This window comes from Vipera ursinii, assembly GCF_947247035.1.
Source record: "Vipera ursinii genome assembly, chromosome: Z".
Classification (NCBI taxonomy): Eukaryota; Metazoa; Chordata; class Lepidosauria; order Squamata; family Viperidae; genus Vipera; species Vipera ursinii.
Window position 1 is genome coordinate 122143073 of NC_139517.1, and position 19870 is coordinate 122162942.

The 19870-nt window shown below is 41.3% G+C and overlaps 1 protein-coding gene across 3 annotated transcripts in view; it reads left to right on the plus strand.

Annotated features, from left to right (window-relative positions):
- PRKAG2 (protein kinase AMP-activated non-catalytic subunit gamma 2) overlaps nt 1-19870 on the plus strand; it is a 233503-nt gene that overhangs the window by 27043 nt on the left and 186590 nt on the right. Inside the window, exon 1 of one of the 3 annotated variants that reach the window (XM_083376994.1) lies at nt 18563-18663. The exons of the other annotated variants lie outside the window; for them this stretch is intronic. The gene's annotated coding sequence lies outside the window, so the exon portion shown is untranslated. Of the gene's footprint in view, nt 1-18562; nt 18664-19870 lie in introns of those variants that run through there. 3 annotated transcript variants of the gene reach the window in all.

Here is a 19870-nt window from a genome sequence, read left to right on the forward strand (position 1 = left end):
TCCCCCCCTCGGTCGGCCTAGCAAGCCACGTTAGCAATCACACCACCCTGCGCACCAGTCCCACGGCCTACAGAAGAAGCAGGATGAGGCAACGAGAGGCATGAGCTGCGAAGAGTTCCCTACGATGGCGAAAATCGGAAAGCTTGAGGAATTTGATGTTACTCACCCAGAGAGATGGTCACCCTACATCTCAAGAGTAGAAAACTACCTCCGCGCCAACCAAGTTGCCGAAGATGGCCTGAAGGCCGCAACACTCCTCTGTGTCTGCGGGTCTGCAACATTCGACATCATGGAGAACTTAGTCACACCGGTGCAGCTGGAGTCCGTTACTTACATGGACCTGAAGAAACGGCTCGGCGACCATTTCCAGCCCAAGTTGTTGGTGATTGTGTGGAGGCACGCCTTCAAACAACGAGTCCAACAACCCAGAGAGACAGCCACGGAATTCATCATGGCATTGAGACAAGCTTCGCGCCTGTGCCAATTTTCTCACTTTCTGCCTCCAACGAACTCACTACACAACAGATTCCTTACCTCACTGTACTTCTGGTCTCCAGTGTGTTTACTAGTCTGTTTTTCACACAGAGAAGGAGATCTGGAATTTTCTCCCTTGTCTTAACAAAGAAAAATCCCCAGCTTAAGCACAGCTCAGCTACATGGGTGGTGCAGTTCTGCATTGCATAATATAAATCAGGGGTAGGCAACCTTGGTTCTTTTATGACTTGCGGACTTCAACTCCCAGAATTCCTGAGTCAGCTAACTCAGGAATTCTGGGAGTTGAAGTCCACGAGTCATAAAAGAGCCAAGGTTGCCTACCCCTGGTATAGATAGTCCTCAATTTACAACCACAACTGAGCCTAAAATTTCTGTTGGTAAGCAAGGCCTTTGTTAAGTGAGTTTTGCCCCATTTTATGACCTTTCTTGCCAGAGTTGTTAAATTAATATTGTTAAGTTAGTAACACGGTTAAGTGAATCTGGCTTCCCCATTGACTTTGCTTGTCAGAAGGTCACAAAAGGAGAATCACATGACTCTGGGACACGGCAACCGTTGTAAGTACATACAAGCCAGTTGAATTTTGATCACGTGACTGAGGGGATACTGCAATGGTTGCAAGTGTGAAAAATGAGTCATCATAAATCACTTTTTCCAATGCTGTTGTAACTTTGAATTGGTCACTTAGTCGAGGAATATTTATAAAGAAAATAAAATTTTATCTGTATATGTAAATGCTTCTTTCATGGTCCAATATTAAAAAAATGGTTAGGATGCTGGAAAATCCATGGTGAGAAGTTACATATCCTTTGGGAATCCCACACACACACACCTGTTTTCTGGTTGTGTTTAACTTGTCCTCATGAGCATGTGATAACTGCACCTTTTTACAGTACTGAAGTTTCAAAATAGAAGAGGAACATTCCCTTTTTCACAGTAATTTCTTTATTTGCCCTTCAACTTGTTTCCAACTGCAGTCCTTGGCCAGGGAATTTGGCCAGCAGAGTGTTCAGTAAACAATTAGTGCGAAGAGAGAGTGTTTCTGTAGTGTTGTGTATTCACACTCCCCATGTGTGTCATGATTCAGCACCAGTCCCCAACCATTCTCCCATACAAAGAGCCCTGTTTTCACTGTGCAAAATTTACTCCTCTCCAGCACTCATCTTGGGATAAATAGCAAATTAGAACAAGGAATGCGATCTGTGGCAAGGAAAAACTAATACAGGAGAGAGAAAAAAGGCCCTGCCCTAATTAACCGTTCTTGCATTTGTTTACAAATCTTGCATTTCTTTTATTTTAAATTGTATTTTATTAAAATAAAAGATTTCTCAAAGTATAAAGCAAAACTAATAATGTGCAGATCAAAAAGGAGAACCCCACAAAGCAAGGAAATCCAGCTCTTAGAGAGAGAACCAAAGTTTGCTGATTAAGAAAGGTTTTGCAATCTTTGCAACTCTGCAGGCTGAGGTTTTTGAACCACCCCAGGGGAGAATGTTGTTGAACTGGTGAGCAAACACTACAGAGACTTTCTTTGCCATTATGTGTGGCCCAAAAATGAAGCACCCTATTCATAATAGTTAGAGCTGTTTTTCATTCCAGTTGTCACTCAGTGGGGCTATTTAAAGGCTCATGCACCTCACGGTCTTCTTTGGATAGAGTCTCTTGTAATACAGCTATGTACGGGTAGTCCTCAAGTTATGACTGGGTGCTTAGCAAACATTTGAAGTTACAAACAAACTGAAGAAAGGGGACTTTACAACTTAGTGCCAAAGTGCCAATGGTCATGCTTCCTCCATGGTCATGTGACCGAACTTCAGTTGCTCAGCAACACAGCTTTCTTGAGGGCCTTTGCAGTGCCCTGCACTCACATGACCACATATTATGATGGTTTTGTAAAAACTGGCACTTACTTCCTATTTTGGGCAAAATTGCACCTTTAGTGAACAATTGGTTTGTTTAATGACCACATTGTTTGCTTAATGGCCGCTGCAAAAAAAGGCCATAAAATTAGGTCAGTCATGGGACTGACTCATTTTACGATCATTATGATATATGAGTATAATGTACAAACTCCATCATGTATTGTCTCATGTGTGCCTGTATTAATTTGAGCTCATCAGTCTCAATCCCACTGGCCATCCATGAGATTCCTCAGGGGATCTGCAAAGATCCAGATCTGATTATCCATCAGGGTTTGCGAGCCGCCATTTTGTTCAGCTGACCTCAGCCTATTCCTTACCACTTTGGTTCAATTGTGCTGGACAGATTCAGTGATGGGTTTAGATTCGAAAAGGTAATATCTTTTGTTGAAATGGACTTTTTAAAAAAGAGCATCTGTGACATTTTTAAGCCGCTTTCTGTATTATTTTTTACTTATTCTATTTATATAGCTATCCGTCTCACTTTTCTGTGGCTTTAGGTGGCTTACAATAAAATAAATTAAAAATACAACATACACAACATATTTTTTTAAAAAGCACAATAAATAAAAACACATAAAATACAATATATAAAATAAATAAAAATACATAGCAGCTGAGCATAATCTAACCTGTCATTCACACAACCAAAGATAAGTTCTAACTTTCTTGGGTATAATAGCCATTCTACAGTTATAAGAAAAATAATTTGTTGGATGTATTTTGTTTATTTATTAAGAAAATATATATGGCAACCTAATTCACTCGAGGTGATTTTGGGATGACTTAGAGCAGGGGCCTCCACCTTGGCCTCAGCACGGCTGGCTGAGGAATTCTGGGTGTTGAAGTCCACAAATGTGAAAGTGGCCAAGGTTGGAGACCCCTGGCTTAGAGCAGTAAAAACGCAATAAATCCCCATCTCCCCTCCCCCAGTGACAGCAATCAGATCAAGCACTTGATGGGCTCAAAAATCACCCTGGGTCACAGGCCAGTTGACAGAAACATGTCTTTCAGGCTTTTAAAATGCATACCCCATCTTCCTTTTGGAAACTTAGGGCTGAATTTCCCCCCAAAAAACAACGACCCTGTGAGCTAGGTAAAATTGAGAGAGAATGCCTGGCCCAAAGTTGATCAGATAGAACTGGTCTTATGGGATCTAGTCCAAGGCTGTACCACAGTCATTTTGGCAGACATGTTGGCAGGAAGTAAGTCCAAAATGTCTAAATAATGTTATGGCAATACAATTGATGCTCTGTCTTGCGCATAATAATAGGTGGGGTTTTGATTCTGTCCTTGTGGCTGGCATCTTGACTTTATTAACATACTTTTTGTGTGAATAATTAAGATTGATTAAAAAGGTAAAATCTCACACACACTAATACAAACTATGGGAAAAAAGAAGAGGAAAGAAATCAAATAAAAAAGGCTAAAAGTGCAAGAAAGGGGGAAAATAGAAGAAAAAGAAAGAAAAATGATACAAAGATGTACTTTCTGATGATCTTTACAGAAGTTATAAATACCTGGGTGGTTTCAATAAAGCACTCTTCTTCCTATATAGTCTATTCTGTCTAGTCATCAAATCCATAAATCATTAATTTATTTTTCTTCTTCATGCAAAAAGTCCATCAGGGATTTCTAGTCAATAATAAATGTAAATACTTTTTTTACTGACCCTACGATGTAGATACTTTCACATTTTGGAGAGGGACATCCGAAGCATTACAATTCCCATAATTTATTTATGTTATTATTATTATCCTCCTATATTATTCTTACCAATAGAGTGGCAAATATACTCCTACCTCCTCCTATTTTTCTTGCAACAACCGGTGGGTTGAGCTAAGAGAGAGTAACTGACTCAAAGTCACCCAGCTGGCTTTTGTGCCTAAGGCAGGACTAGAACTCACAGCCTCCTGATGATTGGCCTAAAGTCACCCAGCCAGCGTTCATGCCAAAGGTGGGATTAGAAATCACCATCTCCTGGTTTCTAGGTCAGCACCTTAACCATTACCCCAAGCCCCAAATAATTGCCTGTATAGATCCAGCAAAATGGCCTTGAAGGAAAAATTCAGAAATTATCAATAAAAAGGACAGAAGCTTTCCTTAAATCCCCGGAAGAGGAATAGTTTAAGAAAGGATTTAGATTGACTTCTCCATGACTTGGAAGTGTTTCTCAACTTTGGGAACATTAAGGTTCCCTAGTCTGTCATGCCAGCTATGAAATTTTGGGAGTTGAAATCCACACATCTTAAGCTTACCACATTGGAGAGACAGTGAACTGAGGTGTAAGAGGGAGCAGAGAAAAAGTTTAATCAGACTTAATAAAATTATCTTAATGCAACCTTAATAAAGCTCAGTTTTAACCTTCTTGTTCTTTCATAATCTGGTCCACCTCAAAAGACTGACGTTACCAACAATTGGCCTCCTGCTATGGGGGTGTACAAGCTAGGGAAATTTCTGATTGGAAAAACCTACTTTAAAGATGGTAGAGGTCAAAGTTGGTTTAAAAATAATGGGAAGGAGACAATTTAAAGGTCAAAGAATATGTTGTTTATGAAAGGTGCAAAAATTGGGCTCAGCTAGCTGATCTCTGAATAGGGTCAGGCGAGCAATTAGAGGGGTGACTTTATCAGAGATGCTGGTGCCAAAAATCTTTAATGGATAAATTTTAGTTCTTATTTTCCACCCCTCACAAAAATTTAAATATTATTTTTATTAAGAATATGGATTATAGTAGTAAAATCTAATATAAACTAAACTTAAATAAAGAAAAGGGAATAGAAAGGAGTATAACATTCAAGGACAAAGAGAAAAGAAAAAGGGGAAATAAATATACAAAGAAGTGACTTCCCATCATTACAAGTATAAACAAATTTAACACCTCTTCTAAGGTTACAAACATTCATCCCTTCACCCCATATCCCATTTCTTATTTATAAACAAATCCGTAAAACATCTTTTAACTCCTGATGTCAGCAGAAAGTCCATAAAAAGTTGCCAGAAGAAACAACATATATTTTTAACCCCTCACAAAAATTGTGCTGCTGTTTTATAATCTGCCATTTTTACAAAATGATCTGAAGATAGAGGCTGTTAGTGGCTATAAAAATGGGTTGTAAAATTGTCTAGGTGTCAGATACTTGTTCTTTAATTGATCTGTGATACATTTTAAAATTAATGTTGAAAAGGACAAGGTCATCTGTGAGGGGAGTGGTGAGAAAAAAGACGTGATCAAAGCTTCCATCTTGACTCTGTAAGATTGATAATCAGCTAGGCCAGTAATAGTCTTAATCAGGGCTTTTTTTCTCATAGAACGCTCAGAACGGAGTTCCGGCACCTTTTTTGGATGGAACCTTGTAGGGTAGGCAAGGCGGGTTGTATGACACATGTGAGTTTTATTTATTTTATTTTAATTCCATTTATATCCCGCCCTTCTCCGAAGACTCAGGGCGGCTTACAAGCTTAGCAGTAGCCTTCATTCTATGTATATGCCTGCTTATTAGGGCTTTCACACACCCCCAAGCGGCATTATTACAAAGTCAGCTTACTTGCCCCCAACAATCTGGGTCCTCATTTTACCTACCTGGGAAGGATGGAAGGCTGAGTCAACCTTGAGCCTGGTGGGACTTGAACCTGCACTAATTGCAGGCAGCTGGTGTTCCGACACCTTTTTCTTTTACAAAAAAAGCACTGGTCTTAATAAACCTAAAATGTATTCTAAAGGTCTTGGTAGTTTAATCAATCCCAAGAAAATACATTGGAAAGAGTTAACATTTAGATGATCCACAAAATCCATGTTTACCAGTTCTAAAATACTATACTGTGCTATGGGAAATTTCCAACAAGAATGGGATTTTAAAAACAAAATAATAACAAAAATAATAATCCTTTGAGCATGCAGAACCCCAGAGGAAGAAACAGGGAGCAAGTTGAGGACATTAATTCTGATTAGCACAAAGCAAGGTCCACAACTGTCAAAGGCTGAAGACCTTTGTTCACAGCTGTTTCCTCTCTCTATATTTAAAAAAAAAAACTGCCCCTTTTTAGCAAAGTTTTCTCAGGCTCCAGAGTGAAAGAATCACAGATGCACACATTGTTAAAAACTAAGAAGCCACATTTGGTTTAATCTCTGTGATGGAAAATAAAAATAAAGTCCTTCAAAGGACTATTTTTATCTTGAATAAATGAAGTATAGCCTGCCGGTGAATTGATTCCCAGAAGGAGGTTAATTTCAGAATTACTTCTCAATAAGGTGACTTTGGCCAAATTCAGAAAACTAAACAGGATCAGTTTGGATGAAGTGTTGGGAGATGATGAAGACATGTTGGTAAGAAATCAAAAACACCCGGATGAAGGTTGTGGGAAATCACTTAACTTTTGTTGCCAAAAATTATTGGGCTGGGGAACTTTGAAGTTCATATATCTTAAAGTTGCTGAGACTGAAAGACACTACAGGTAGCCCAAAATTTCTATTGCTTAAGTGAGATAGTTGTTAAGTGGATTTGCCCCATTTTACTACCTTTCTTGCCATAGTTGTTAAGCGAATCACTTCAGTTGTTAGTAACATGGTTGTTTAGTGAGTCTGGCTTTCCCATTGACTTCGCTTGTCAGAAGGTCACAAAAAGTGATCATATGACCGTAGGGTGTTGCATCCGTCATAAATATGAACCAGTTGCCAAATATTTGAATTTTGGTCATATGACTATGGGGACACTGCAATGGTTGTTAGGGTGAAATACAGTCTTGAGTTACTTTTTTTCATTGCTGTTGTAACTTCAATCACTAAACAAATGGTTGTAAGTTGAGGAGTACCTGTACCTCTCACCTGTTTGTTCCTCATCTAATACTCGTCATTACACCATTTTCTCTCCTTGACAGTCTATCTTTGTAGGATTAAAATTCAGATTCCTGAGCTATAAATCAGCCCATTTTTAAACTGGTGCCTGGTAGCTTTCTTGAAAGATGTGTACTCAAATCTGCAGCCAAGGAGACATTGTTTTCTTCCAGGATAGGTTGGATCACCTGCTCCAGAGCTTCTACCACAAAGATGTTTCTCGTGCCCAAATCTGCTTCACAACAATTCTCACCCAATTTCCACTCAGAGTTCTTTACAGGTGTTCCTCAGCTAGAAAATAGGGGCACCTGAAGGTGGGGTGCCCACCATCTTGCAGATTTTGATTGCTTCGGCCCTGGCCATGGATGCCCTAACAGGAAGAGCATCTTGAGACAACATTTAACACCATGGGTGAAATAATGATACTAGTGTGATCATAAGGTAAAGGTAAAGGTTCCCTCGCACATGCGTGCTAGTCGTTTCTGACTCTTAGGGGCCGGTGCTCATCTCCGTTTCATAGCCGAAGAGCCAGCGCTTGTCCGAGGACGTCTCCGTGGTCATGTGGCCGGCATGACTAGCACGGAACGCTGTTATCTTCCCACCGTAGTGGTCCCTATTTGTCTACTTGCATTTTTACGTGCTTTCGAACTGCTAGGTTGGCAGAAGCTGGGACGAGTAACAGGCACTCACTCTGCTACGTGGCACTCGGGATTCGACCCGCCAAACTGCCGACCTTCCGATCGACAAGTTCAGCGTCCTAACCCACTGAGCCACCGCGTCCCTTCTAGTGTGATTATAGCCTACAACAAAACCTTCAACATCATCAAACCACATTTGCCTATCTCATGTCTTGGGAAGGATTGGCCAACAAAAATGGTAAATCCAGTCTAAACACCTGGCTGACTGCAACCAATCATAATACTAGATTACATCCTGCAGCAATAATGTTAGCACCATCAAACAACATCTGCCTATTGCAAGTCCTTGGGAAGGACTCAATGCCAAATTTAACCCAAGCATCTGGCTGACTGTAGTCAACCATAATAATATAGTTAGAAAGTGTGCAATATTTTAAAGGCATTACAGTTAGGACGGGCATATTTTGCTGGGTTTATATTCCTGTTTCAGTTTTATTATCAGATTATATTTAGAGCCATGGTGGCACAGTAGTTAGAATACAGCATTGTAGGCAAACTCTGCTTACAGCCAGGAGTTCAATCCTGACCAGCTCAAAGTTGACTCAGCCTTCCATTCTTCTGAGGTCAGTAAGGACTCAAATGTTGAGGGCAATATGCTGACTGTATAAACCACTTAGACAGGGCTCTAGAGCACTATGGAGTGGTATATAAGTGCTATTGCTATTTAGGCTAGCTTCTTTAACTTTCTCACCTAACTTTTCAGAATAATGTTGTGAGATTTATTTTATTTTATTTTATTTTATTACATTTATATACCGCCCTTTCCCGGAGGACTCAGGGCGGTTTACAGGGAATTAAAAACCAAAAATACAAAAGTTAAAACCAGTTTAAAAAAGATTAAATTTATCCCTGTACAAATAAAACCCCAATTAAAATAAATTAATCCTTAGCCTGGGCCAGAGAGCTCAAAGAGCCAGGTCTTCAGGCCCCGGCGGAATGAACGGAGGTCGGGGGCAGTCCTCAGCTCCACTGGCAGCTGGTTCCAGAGGGCAGGTGCCCCCACTGAGAAGGCCCTATCCCTGGGTGTTACCCGCCGGCAATCTCTTACCGGTGGGACCCTGAGAAGACCCTCCCTGTGGGAGCGCACTGGACGAAGGGAACTTGATGCTGGCAGCAGGTGTTCCCTCAAATACCCCGGACCCAAGCCATTTAGGGCTTTATAGGTAATGACCAGCACCTTGAATTTCACCCGGAGGGCAACCGGAAGCCAATGCAGCTCACGGAGTAGAGGTGTTACATGGGAGTATCGGGAGACCCCCATTACAACTCGCGCGGCCGCATTCTGCACCAGTTGAAGCCTCCGAGTGGTCCTCAACGGCAGCCCCATGTAGAGAGCGTTGCAGTAGTCCAAACGGGAGGTCACGAGTGCATGAGTAACTGTGCGTAGGGCATCTCGGTCCAGATAGGGACGCAACTGGCACACCAGGCGAACCTGAGCAAAAGCCCCCCTGGTCACAGCTCCTATGTGGTCTTCAAAATTGAGTCGTGAATCCAGGAGGACGCCCAAGTTGCGAGCCCTATCAATGGGGGGTAACACCTCACCCCCCATCGTTAGAGATGGAATAGTCTGGTTGACCCGAGATGCTGATATGCACAGCCACTCAGTCTTGGCGGGATTGAGACGAAGCCTGTTTCTCCCCATCCAGACCTGGACCGCCTCCAGGCACCGGGACATCACGGCGAGGGTATCACTGGGTTGGTTCGGGGTGGAAAGAAAAACTTGGGTATCATCAGCGTACTGATGATACCCCACCCCGAAACCACGAATGATCTCACCCAGCGGCTTCATATAGATGTTGAACAGGAGGGGCGAGAGAACCGACCCCTGAGGAACTCCACAAATGAGAGGCCTCGAGGCCGACCTCTGCCCTCCCGTCAACACCGACTGCGAGCGGCCCTGGAGGTAGGAGGAGAACCACCGTAAAACGGTGCCTCCCACTCCCAACCCCCTGAGACGCCGCAGCAGGATACCATGGTCGATGGTATCGAAAGCCGCTGAGAGATCTAATAGGACCAGGACAGAGGAGCAACCCCTGTCCCTAGCCCTCCAGAGATCATTCACCAGCACGACCAATGCCGTCTCCGTGCTGTGTCCGGGTCTGAAACCCGATTGGTACGGGTCTTCCACACAGTGGACTAAGCTACAGTACTGCTTCTTAAACAAGTTACCAGTTGGTTAATTTTTCCCCTTGTTCTAAGCCGTAAATCAGAGTACCCAACCCCCTTATCCACAAAGCTGGAAAGGTTGGGGACCACTGCTGTAAGTCTTGGTTCAGCAAACAGCAGTTAACCTCAGGGAACACACTAACCTTCAAGCAACGAACTGCAGTTCAGTGCTATTTTATGTGTGAATCCATTTTTCACACCAAGTGTTTTTCACACCATCTTCCTAAGCTTTTTCCAATCTGCTACTGACCCTTTGCACTGAATCACACTTCCAATATTCCTCCAACCAGCATGAACAATGATGGAAGGGGTCATGGGAATTGCAGTCCTGCTGATCTGGTGGGCTTCTAAGATAGAAAGACTCATCCTCCACTGCGTTTATGACTTCGGCTGGTCCATTTCCTAGAAGCAAAGAGCTGAGACTGAAACAAAGGGTGCCTGGAGGATTTTCAACTACGTTATGGCTGTCTAGAAATTTAGCAGAATAAATTAACCCCCCCCTCCCACAGTCTTTTAAAGATTGGTGGATTTTAAAGCTTGGAAAGAGTTTCAGCCTCAGAAAACTCTCAGAACCATGTTGACGTTAAAAATATAGGAAATGTCAGTGTTGATAAATGAGGTTGGAGCTCACTGTCCATTAGATACTATTAATGTTCCTCTATTAATGTTCCTCTTCCGGCAGTCAATATTAAATGGTTTACTGGAAAAAGCTCTCCTTCTCCCAGGGGTTTTTAAGAATTGCCCTTCTGAAGGACATCATATTGCTGCACGGGATGACCCAACAATAGCCTTGCTAATTTACATCGGTCCAATAAATCAGAGATCATTTTCTTGAATCTCTGGTCTTTTTAGAGAAGATACAGCAAAAGACATACCTGGCCTCTTCATTTGCATTCCATTTTAAAAAAAAATAATAATCAATTCCTGGTTTGTGTAGCTTTTATGACAATAGTAAAGAGGAAGTTTAGCACTATCTTCTTCCAGAATGATTTTCATTTTCCTGGTCCAGCCCAATGTTTTTCAACTTTGCAATTTTAAGATGTGTGGACTTCAGCTCCCAGAATTCCACAGCCAGAATGGGTTAGGCTACAATACAGCTTATCCCTGGAGCCAGAAATCCATGCTTACGCCCATCTCTGCTTAGATTCCATGCCGTGACAAGGTTAGCTAGCTGTTGCCTACGGTATAAGAGATGGAGATCAATTAAGGTGGATGAAGCCACAGTCCAATCTTGGTCACTTTCTTACAAGGGTTGCAGCCTGGACTTTGACACTGACCAACCTTGCGTTCTTATTTTGGGTGTCAACCAGAAAACAACACGGTTTCTCCAAGATTTATTCTGGTCAGCAAACTTTGCTTGGAATTACTTGGCTGTGCCTTATCTCTGGGGTTGACAAGCTATTAATCAAACTTTATCAAGTGGCAACTGTCAGAAACTGGTAATACAATTTAGTTTAATACAATTAAAAATTCAAAGGTAAAAACCTTGCAAGTTTATAACATTCTTGCCTTTAATCTTGCAAAAGGATGCTGTATAGGTATTCCTCGACTTACAACCACAATTGAGCCCAAAATTTATGTTGCTAAGTGAGACATTTGTTAAGTGAGTTTGGTCCCATTTTACGACCTTTCTTGTCACAGTTGTTAAGTGAATCATTTCAGTGGTTAAATTATTAATATAGTTAAGTAAATTTGTCTTCCTCATTGACTTTGCTTGTCAGAAAGTCGCAAAAGAGGTTCACTTGACCCAGGGACGCTGTGACCGTCATAAATGTGAACCAGTTGGCAAGAATCTGGATTTTGGTTATGTGACCATGCGAATGCTACAATGGTTGTAAGTGTGGAAAACCGTCATAAGTCACTTTTTTCAGAGATGTCGTAACTTTTAATGGTCGCTAAATGAACTGTTGTACGTTGAGGACTATTTGTATAGTTTCAACCAGTTTTTTTGTCCGACAGCCATTGGTCTGAAATGGTATGGAGTTTCCTGCCTGAGCAGGGGGTTGGACTAGATAACCTCCAAGGTCCCTTCCAACTTTTATTATTATTATTATAAAACTTTTATTCATAAAACATGAAACTCAGTCAACTGAACACTCAAATTGACTGGCACTAATGGTTGACACGGGTTGCTGCCAGCATCCTAGGTATCAACCAGGCACCTCCTTAAAATGTAAGATGTTCCGAGTAGCGCAGTTTTTTGTAGCTTTGCTGGAGTTATTGCAGGAAGTTGCAATTTCTTGATGTATTTTGTAAAGTTTTTGGACATAGTTCCCAGTGCCCCAATGACAATGGGTATCACTGTTACACGTTTCATCCATAATCGCGCAGTTTCGATGGCCAGGTTGCGGTATTTGTAATTTTTTCCACTTCTTTTTCTTCGACTCTGGCATCTCCTGGTACAGCGATATCAATTAACTGTATGCTTCGGTTCTTTATGACTGCGATATCTGGCGTGTTGTGTTGTTGTTGTTGTTGTTGTTGTTGTTGTTATTATTATTATTATATTTAATCCTATTTAAGGTTTCAGCAGGTCTCATTTAAATGTTATAGCAAGTTTGTTTTCATGTGAGAAAGATGCTAATTGCATCCCAACGTTATTTCAACACATGGAGCTTTCTGATGTCATAAGGCAGGACTGATGACATCATACACGAGTCAGCTGTTGAAAGGAGAAGAGCTAATGAATGGATTTCAGATGTTGTTGCTAGGCAAAATTGATGGTCTTTTTTAGACCATGATGTAAAAAAAGCACTTTCAGAAACTGTACTGGAGAGATCTCCCCTAATACAGATAATCCCCACTTAACAACCATTTGGTTAGCAACTGTTTGAAATTATGACAGCACTGAAAAAGTGACTTATAACCAGGCCTCACATTTACGGCCTTCCCAACAGTCACGTGATCATGATTTGGACGCTTGGCAACTTTGCGTATTTATGATAATTGCAGCATCCTGCACTACAGCCAGTTTCAGACAAGCCAAATTTATGGGGAACCTAGCAGGGAAGGTCACAAATCGCAGTCATGTGATGTCTTGTTTAACAACCATGGTGATTCATGTAATCACCCTAGCAAAGAGATTATAAAATCTAATAAAGTCAAATGATGGCTAACGTAATAACCCCCACCACCTAAACAATGAGTTTTCCAGTCCCTGTTGTGGTGATAAGTTGAGGATTAACTTGTAGGAGAAGGAGTGGCAGAACCTGAGGGTGGCGTCAAAAGAGGAACTAGAGGCTATGCGTAGCCACAAACATAGTCCAAGTCCAATTCCCTTGAATTCTGTTAACACTTACCCAGTGCCAAAACAGTGCTGTCATTTTAGTAGATTCCTAAATAAATCAGTTTAATTGGAATCTCACATGTGCTCCTCGTCTTTGGTGCCTGTTGACATACTTGCCATTTACATTTCAAGTAGAGGTATTTCATAGCAGGATTGGTGTATACTTAACAGAATAAGAGAAGGAAGGGTTGGAAGGGACCTTGGAGGTCTTCTAGTCCAACCCCCTGCTCAGGCAGGAGACCCTGTACCATTTCAGACAAATGGTTTTCCAATCTCTTCTTAAAAACCTCCAACGATGGAGCACCCACAACTTCTGAGGGCAAGTCTTATTTACTAATAAGATATATGTGGCCAGAATGCCAAGTTAACCTTCAGTCTGGCATCTTTTCTGCTACTTCAACAAAAAATGTCTTTTTTTAGCCTGGTAATATAAAATTATTTACAGTAGTAGTGAAGGGGGTGAAAAAGTAGTTGTAGCCATTATGTGTATTTGGGCTAATTTGTCTCTCAGTCAAGTTATCTCCTAGGGCTGTTGTGGTGGAGAAAAGTAGAAAGAAGGGTATATGCCTCATAGTTATATGCTCATAGGTATATGCTTAAGAGTAGTAACTGTGAGAGGGATCTCGGAGTCCTACTGGACAATCTCTTAAATATGAGCCAGCTGTATGCTGCAGCTGCCAAGATCACGTGAAGTATTAATACCACTTTACAATGCCTTGGCAAGGCCACACTTGGAATACTGCATCCAGTTTTGGTTACCACGATGTAAAAAACATGTTGAGATTTGTTAGTAATATGATTACAGCCTAACTGGTTGGGTTGGCAATATATAAGCCATGATTTGTAATGTATTGTATCCCTTTAAATGTGTAATGATTGGCCAATGCTGTGTTCTTTCAACGGCCATAAGAGGGAGCTAGAGACATAGCTTCTCTCTCTCTGTGTGTTAGTTACTCTGTTACATTGCTTACTGATTATTGTTGATTGTGGTTTTGCTACTGTTTGCTAAACCGAAGAACTGTGTTTTTTGACCTTTGGACTGGTAAGAAGACTTTGTATTGGATAACTCTTGAACTGTTGATATCTTCTCTGTACCCGTGTATGACCTGGACTGTTTATTCTTGACTCGTGCTACTTCTAAAAGTAAAGTTTTTTCCCCCTTTTTTACACACCTCAGTGTATCAGTGTGGTTGCTGTGTACAGTAAAACCTGACTACTCTCAGTACCACTTCTTCTGTGCATTCTCCTTGTTGGCTCAGGAGATATTCTGCACAAACCCTGTCAAGATTCTAGAAAGAGTATAGAGAAGAGCAACAAAGATGATTAGGGCAGGGCTTTTCAACCTTTTCACCCATTGTACCACTTTTAGGATATGGCAACACCCGAGTACCACCAGTCACCTAGCAAGGTGTCAAAAACTAGATGACCAAAAAAAAGGGAAAAAACTGATGAAGTACAGGTAGTCTTCAACTTACAACAGTTCACTTAGTGACTATTCGAAGTTGCAATGGCACTGAAAAAAGCCCCCCCCCCCAAGCCACAGCCAAGCAAGACACCTACCTGGCGGCGCTCTTCCTCCTGTCTGAGGTTTTCATTGTTGTGAGCATTTCTGTTGAGGATTGGCAGCAGGGGTGGTGTGGGGGGGTGTTTGGTTTTTATTCCCCCAGTCTGCTGGGTGAATGCAGCAGGTTTTGGTCACTTCACATGACCCTGGGACACTGTGACTGTCATAAATATGAATCAATTGCCAAGCATCTGAATGTAAATCACAAGACCCTGAGGATGCTGTGACATTCCAGCTGATCGGCGCTTCTTCTGGGCTCAGAAGCGCCAGGATCAGCGCCGAGCTCCAGCTGGAGCCTGGCGCTGATCCTGGCGCTTCCACTGAGCCCTGACAGCCCCAAAGAAGCACTGATCCTGGTGCTTTCACTGAACCCTGACAGCCCTGCACCTCCAGCCATCTCTCGCTCAGGCCTGTGCGGTGCTGCCACCGGTTCAGCTCATTCCCCTTCCCCACTACTTTTCTAGGATGATCGCTTACCACCTGCCAGGTGCCAACGTACCACAGGTGGTACCCGTACCACTGGTCGAAAAGCCCTGGATTAGGGGACTGGAGGCTAAAACATACAGGGAACGGCTGCTGGAATTGGGTATGTGTAGTTTAATGAAGAGAAGGGTGAGGGGTGACATGATAGCAGTGTTCCAATATCTCAGGGGCTGCCCCAAAGAAGAGGGAGTCAAGCTATTCTCCAAAGCACCTGAAAGCAGGACAAGAAGCAACGGATGGAAACTAGTCAAGGAGAGAAGCAACCTAGAACTAAGGAGAAACTTCCTGACAGTTAGAACAACTAACCAGTGGAACAACCTGCCTCCAGAATGCTCCAACACTGGAAGTTTTTAAGAAGAGACTGGACAGCCATTTGTCTGAAATGGTGTAGGGTTTCCTGCCTGAGCAGGGGGTTGGACTAGATGACCTCCAAGGTCCCTTCCAACTACTTCTTCTTCTTCTTCTTCTTCTTCTTCTTCTTCTTCTTCTTCTTCTTCTTCTTCTTCTTCTTCTTCTTCTTCTTCTTCTTATTATTATTATTATTATTATTATTATTATTATTATTATTTGGAAAGTCCATATTCCTCATTCCACAGAGCCCAAAATGGTTAATGTTAATGTTTGAGAACAAAATATACATGGTAAGCCATCTGCCCTCGATTCTTTTTCCTGGTTGATCTGTGAAAATTTATGATAGTAGGGAGCCAAACCTCTCATTTTGAGGGGTTTGAATTATTCTATTTGGTGGTCTGCCTGCAAAACAGAAAGATTGGATATGATTTCCTTTTGAAGTTATCAAATCAACGTGCCGTAAGTCAGGCACATTTAAAAATGTAATATCCAAATACGGAACCATAAGAAGTGTGGAAGAGCAGACATCAGCTCAGTCAGGATAGAAAGGAACAAAAAAAAATGCATGAGGAAGGAAGAAAGAAACTATGTAAGGAGAATTGGAAGAATTTTCCATTTTACACCTGTTTGCACTCTTAAGATAACTAAATAGCCTTGTAGGTTGGAATTATGGGACCTGATCTAATCCTGAGATTATTTGCTTAGCTCCTGTAAGGTTCAGTAAATTGACTTCATGCATTTGCTCAATTATCATACTCAGTTTTTCTTCTGGGAACCCATCACAGGTTCCTTTTTTAGAAACATGATGTGGGGCTGGACAGATTCTTGGCTGAAGCAAAAAGTTCATTTTGCGATTTTAACTTTCCACCCCACTCCCTTTCCCTTCCTCCTTCATTTTGTAGTGGTTTATTTATTTAGCAAATTTATATGGTCACCCATCTCAGACTCTAGGCAGCTAACAATTAAAAACAAAACACTGTAAAAGCAGTATAAAACATCCAAAATGTTTAAAGCGATATTAATTCTAAATACTTAGGTGGGTGGCTATGGGCTTAGAAGCCTTTAAAAATTGCAATGGAACATCATGTTCAGTCTTTGTTAATTGTCATGGCAATTCAGTTGTCATCAGTGAACCAGATCTATGAATTTGCTATCTGATGAGGCTGTTGAGGATGTTAATGACAAAAATGGGACCTGGCAAACCTCCAGGGTTTCATAAAAGTCAGTGATTGATGATAGAGATAGAGATAATTAAAATATGGATGCTTCATTTTCCTTGCCCAGAAAACACCACTCTCCAAATCTGCAAAAATAAAAATAAAAAAAATAAATGCCAATGAACAAGAAAAGATAGAATCAACAGAAATTAAGAATAAATCAAATCAAGATGCTTCCCAGAGCCAAAATATAAAAAGAAGGAATCAAATCAATCAAATCAATTCAGTCACAGTATTAACCATGTGAACTCTCAAGCTTCCTATTTCCTCTATGAATTCAAGATGAACAGTGATTAATATTTATATGTACGGGTGTAGGTCTGTACATATGTTGTATATAGCATGTTTAAATGTGTGTTATGTATGTGCGCACTTTTGAGAGCAGGCAACGGAATTTCATTTTTAATGTGTGCCAGTGTGCCCATAATAAAAAATGACAATAAAGGTTAACTTATCTAATTCCCCAACACAAGAATTTTCAAGATTGATCCTGAGGAGAAGTGATGAGATTTCCCACCCAACATACTGAAAGCATCGTTAGGATGAAGTAGGCTGAACATTGCTGAATACTATCAAATCTATTTTGTATATTAAAAGGTCTGCAAAGAGTGCTGAAATATTTGAATACCTAAAATTCCTATAATAAGAAATTTGGAAGTCTGAGGTCCACTGATTTTAGTAAAGTAGAGGTAGACGCAGTGGCGGGATTCAGCCGGTTGGCACCACTTCGGCAGAACCGGTAGCTAATTTTTGGTTGCCCAGGCCCCGAATGGACTTCCAGAAGCGGCATCCAGACAGAGAACTAGTTGTTCACCTATTTGAATCCCACCACTGGGTAGACCCCAAGTTATGTTCAGTATTATGCAGCAGATAAACATAACGCAGAAATTATAGTACTGAAAATTAATTAATAATATATGTGAAAGAGGAAGATAAAACAATATTCTATTCCCAACTCCATCAGAATTCTGGCAGATCTTTGCAAAATTATACATAATTAAAATAAGCTAGAAACACAATACTGAAAAAAAATCATTTCTTACAATGAGTAGGAAGTTGTGGTTTAACTAAAGCATCATTATAAGCTCAGTGCAGTTTTGAGTTAAGTCAAAATGTAAAAAGCTCCGTTGGTAATCTTTTAAGATAGCTTTATAAATGAAAAAGTGTTTGCTTTTTGTTTGTTTGTTGTTTTGGGGGTTTTTGGTAAATTATTAGTAAGTTTTTCATTCTAGCAAATAAATAAGAAAGAAACTGAGGTATAATAGATTTGTAAGATCCACCCTTTGCTAAAGAGCTCAAGGCAGCATGCACAAAGTCTCCTCCCATTCCCCCCCCCAATAACAACATCCCTCTGGGATAGGTTTGATATGAGAGAAAATATCTGGCCAAAAGTCATCCAGGGGGATTTCTGTAGCTGAGGATAACCTAGATTCTGTCTCCTTTCTTCCGGCCCATAGTTGCTCATCACCCCACATTGGATCTCGTTATTTATTAGGCATCTAATCCAACTTTTCCTCCAGAAGTTCAAATCATATCCTTCCTGTTGTGTAGCCGATTGTTTGCAGGCATTGAGCAAGATGGAAGGTTCAAAACAGCAACATGCTTTATTGAAGGTCAAACAGAACAGAAGCCACAAGGGAGCTGCTCTGCAGGTATTTATATGGATGGCCGATAGGCGGCGACCAATAGGTTTGAAGCATAGGTTTCCTGCCCAAAGACCTACTTAGCCGGTTGGAGACAACCAATCTGGGCCGGCTAGCAACCGTTACAACATACACGTGAACTAGCACTTAGCAATTGAATGCAAGCAATTAGCAAGCAGGGCAACAAGAGCAAACATTTACAACATATACAAAAGACCAATACATTACACCTCCCTCTTCTTATTTTTCCCACAATAATTTTGTGATGTAGGTTGGGCTCAAAGGGTCTGCCACAAATCATCCAGCTTTTGTAGTTGAGGCTGGAATTGAATCAGAATCTCCCTAGTCCCAGTCCAACACTTTAACCTCATGCTGGCTGAGGAATACTGGGAGTTGAAGTCCACACATCTTAAAGTTGTGAAATTCAAAAAACCCTAGGTTAAAAAATGAAGTTCACACACTTAGCCACATCATGGGAATTATTATCTTTGTGACTAACCGTGGCTGACTAAACTCTCGTAAGATCAAAGCAAAAACCTATCATGGGGCCATAGAATAGGAAGCGAGAGATCATCTAGTATAACCCCTCCCCCTTCTTTAAGAAAGTCCTAGATAGTCACTGTGAAAGAGGAAGGGTATCTCTAGGCACACTTTCTCTTTGGTTAGCTTGGTTTTCATCCCTCAACAAGAGGGATGAAAAATGAGCTGAAATGAGTGGAAGATGGGGGCAGCCCCAAATGCAGCCATGTTGACAAGAATCCTGATTACTTCACCATGGATACTTTTGTCCATTTTAAAATAATTGTGCTGATTTGGAGAAAAATACAGCAGCTGGGAGCAATGTAATATGTACAAAGTAACCCATGCACAACCACACAACCCTGCAGTGTGTCTGGAAGATCAAGTCATTCATAACATGGGAACAGAATCACAGTTGGAAAGTGTCCCTGATTGCAAGGCAGAAGCTCCTGTTTCAGCCTTTTGATCATCTGAAGTTCCTGTGACTTGATTGGTGCCTTAATCTTCTGTTGGGGCTTTTGGAGACAGTACATGAAGGAAAGGACCACTCTGTTAAGCTCACAGGGATGTGAATATGAGCCATTTTGGTCTCCTGGTTAAGATGGTGACCTAGAAACCAGGAGATGGTGGGTTCTAGACCTGATTTAGGCATGAAATCCAACTGGGTGACTTTGGGCCAATCACCAGGAGAGTGTAA